At 43.5% G+C, this 3,460-nt stretch overlaps 1 long non-coding RNA gene across 1 annotated transcript; it reads left to right on the plus strand.

Annotated features, from left to right (window-relative positions):
* The first annotated feature begins 499 nt into the window (after positions 1-499).
* Positions 500-2,114, plus strand: LOC309342476. The gene is made up of 2 exons (XR_014156846.1): positions 500-744; positions 1,368-2,114. It is a non-coding gene; the product is annotated as an uncharacterized lncRNA (long non-coding RNA).
* Positions 2,115-3,460: the final 1,346 nt, after the last annotated feature.

Consider the following 3,460-nt stretch of genomic DNA (forward strand, 5'->3'; position numbering starts at 1 on the left):
TAAAGAACAATGACAGTAAATTCTTTCAATATGCAACAACGGCCGCAAGGGTCCTATTGGCCCCAAACTGGAAACAACAGAACATACCGACGCTTGAGGAATGGAGAGCAAAACTACTAGAATACGCGGAGATGGATAGACTGACGGGGAAAATTAGATATTTAAAAGACCAAAGGTTCATTGAGGATTGGGGGAAATTCGTGGAATATCTGGAAAATATAAGTGAAGGTCAGATAACGCTAGTTGGGTTTAAAAAAGCTCTGTGAAAAGGTTGGAATATTGTCTAAAGAGAAAAAGAAGGAAAGAGAAAATAATGTCAATATAAGCTAGGATTTGTGTGAATTTATTAAATTAGGTTATGGATGATTTGAGGGGAAGCTGAAGGAAGTCTTACAGAAAGAAATCTGTGATAACAAGGTGTAAATTGCTGTATTTTTTGTTTGTTATGATTTAAAAAACAATAAAAATTATGCAGAAAAAAAAGAAAAAAAAAGAAAGGAAAGATATTCATACGAAGGTTTTTCTTACTCCAAGTCGCCCTGTTTGGAATCTTGTCAGATTTTGTGAGATCGAAAAAGCAACCAAGTGATTCAGAGAGAGAGAGGACTGACTTACAGTTAGCAAAATCCATTTCATTCCAGCAGAAAGCCTGCCTGCTTTTAATGCAGCCCAATTGCCCCCATGAAGCCAGATGATTTGTGAAGCTAAATGAGCCAATGATAGCACAGACTGAACCGTACTGAGGTATGTTGTAGCAGGTCATGTCAATCCGATTGTTCATTAATTTGCCTGACTCACTGGATGAGAATTCAATCTAAGCAAGAACATGGCGCTTACTCTCATCCCCCTCTGAGCTTATAAGGATAGAAAGGGAAAAGGTGTGTGGTTCACTTTCTTTGTAAGCCAGCTTTGCTTCTCCGGGTTGCTGCTGAGGCCATATTGCGCTGGCTGGAGAAAGAAATGCAGGCAAGGAGGTGGCCAGGTGGGTTCAGCCGCTTGGCATCTCTTAATGAGATCCATCTGCTTGGGATGTACAGGATTTGGCAGGATTCCTGCAGGCCTGACGGCCAACTCCTTCGCCAGGCTTTTAAAATGTATAATCATAATGGGGCTGTAATTGGCACAAAGCACTGAAGGCTTTTCTGGCTCAAGTAACAAGTATAACACTATGGCTGAGTCACAGGTGCAAAACACCACGGTGCATCTGAACTGATCCCTGTGATCAGTTTTTTATTGGGGTTGCTGTTTCTGCTTATTAAAGGTTATGTAACATGAGTTTGCCTTGTCCCCCTGAGTAGAAATAAGCCAGGTATTTGGCTAATTGAAAGGCTATGAAGTTTAGGGTGGCCATATGTTCTGCTTTGCAGAAATCCACCCTCCGTTTGATGAGCTATCAGAGGAAAGGCCTCTATTTGAAGGGCTGTCTGGACCTAGATAAAAAAATGTAAGGTGGGAGAGGAGGACTCTTGAAGTTGCCCACTCTAAGTGAACATTTGGACAACAGATTGAACAGCAGAATGCTACCTGGTCACATTCTTCCCCACTAAGAGTGAAATTTATTTTATTATTATTGAAATTCTATATGTGAATTAGCAAATGCAGATCTTATGCAAATCTGCCCACTTTTTGGTCTTTTAGATTATGTCTTCCATCCTTTTTGGTGATGCGCAAGCAGCCAGCTAATGAGGTTCCAGACAGCCTATTATGTGGGCAGTGCCTTTTCCAGCACTGAAATCACATAGGATGAAAGGGGCAGCACTATATGTCACCAATTTCTTACACAAAAACATTGCTGCTATTTGTTTTACAGGCTATTGTATTTTTTAAAATAGGCTTTTATATGTAACGCAATAGACATTTTCTCCCTTCTTGATTTTATGCCACGCTTTCTGTTTTCCAATGTTGTTAGTTGCCTGGAAACTTAATATGTGCCAAACAACTCATAAATTGACTAAATAATAATAACACTTGGTGTTCTAATCCTACAGCCTTACATGGCACAGCTACAGGCTGTGATCCCATGTGCTCACCATGTGGAGACTGTAAAAGTACTGCATGAACGATGCTCGCTGGGTGTGCCGAATGAACACAATTAATAAAATCTCCCATATGGACATATTATTGAATTTTAATTTCAGTATTGATTATTTAACTTCATTAAACAGCACCTGCAAATGGACACACGCTCAAAGTGGCTGGCTGTCAGCAGCGATAAGCTGATTGGAGATGTCAGAAAGCCAAGCAACAACTGGAAATGCACTTTAAGCTTCCAACCGTTTGCAGCCGTGTCTTTGCCTACATCACATAGGACAACAAGTGTGGGGCAGGTGGACGTGGTTTAGAGAAAATGGCCTCGTGGGCCAAATTAGGAGCCCTGCAGAAAATGATATGCTTGTTTCCCTCTCCTCCTATTGCTAAACAGCAGGTGTATAGGGACCCAATCTGATGTACACCATGGTCTATTTGGATGAGGGGAGGCAGGAAAGAGGGAATTTAACCCTCTGTCCCCATAGTGGTCCCCAATCCAGCCCGGGGCCCCATGTGCCAGCAATTTATGCTGGACAGAAAGCTCTCATTTGAAGCAGATTCGTGTGCACACGCCCAATTAGTTGCTTGCGGTCACAGGTGTGGATCAGGCCCACTTTGTGTAGCTGTTCTGAGCCACAGTCCTTGAATTCAAGCCGTGGCTGCAAAGCAACGCTCTTCTTTTGCAGCCCCAACTTGAATTTTAAAAGTATGCCTGTAAAATTAATGGGAGAGCACGCTAACTTGAGCTGCCAAGTCTTCCTTTGCAGCTGGTGCGTTTTGAACCTGGGGCCTTTTTCCCATCACCCTGGAGGGCAGCAGGAACAGGTGCCAGATTTAGAACGTAGCAGCTGTGAGAGTCAGGAGCGCACTTAGGGTGATTCCCCCTTTGCAGGCGCGGCTTGAACTTCCTCCTGCCTGACGTCGTTTATAACACAAGGCACGGGGAAAGATGGCGCTGAGTCACCCAAAATGGCCTGCGGGGCCTAATCAGGGCACGTGGCCGGAATTTCCCAGCCCTGGCCTAAAGGATCCCGATTCCAAATGAGTAAAATGTTTTCTTCTGAGAGTAGGAGGGCTGACCTTTTATCCCTGTAACTGGGTAGGCTAAAAAAAAGGAATCCTGGGCTTCTAAGAAAAGTGCCTCAGGAGGATTGAGCCATGCGCTTCCCCACCCTGTCAGATGCACCGTAAAAGGCATTGTTCTTCAGCTGGCCAGGTTAGCGCAGCAATGACAGTTCCTCATAAAACACAGAGAGGGACAAAACCCTTTGCCATATGCTGAGGGATGTCTGTGTAAAAAAGAAATGGTTTGGCTGTACACCAAGCTGCGCAGTTTCCAAATAGAGTCTGAATCCCAGCGAGAGAAGTTCCAGCTAAATATAGCCATGACAAGAGTTCAGAGTTGACTTTTTTTTCTTCATCAAGTACACTT

The sequence above is a fragment of the Podarcis erhardii genome (assembly GCF_964252035.2).
Source record: "Podarcis erhardii genome assembly, chromosome: 5".
Taxonomy (NCBI): Eukaryota; Metazoa; Chordata; class Lepidosauria; order Squamata; family Lacertidae; genus Podarcis; species Podarcis erhardii.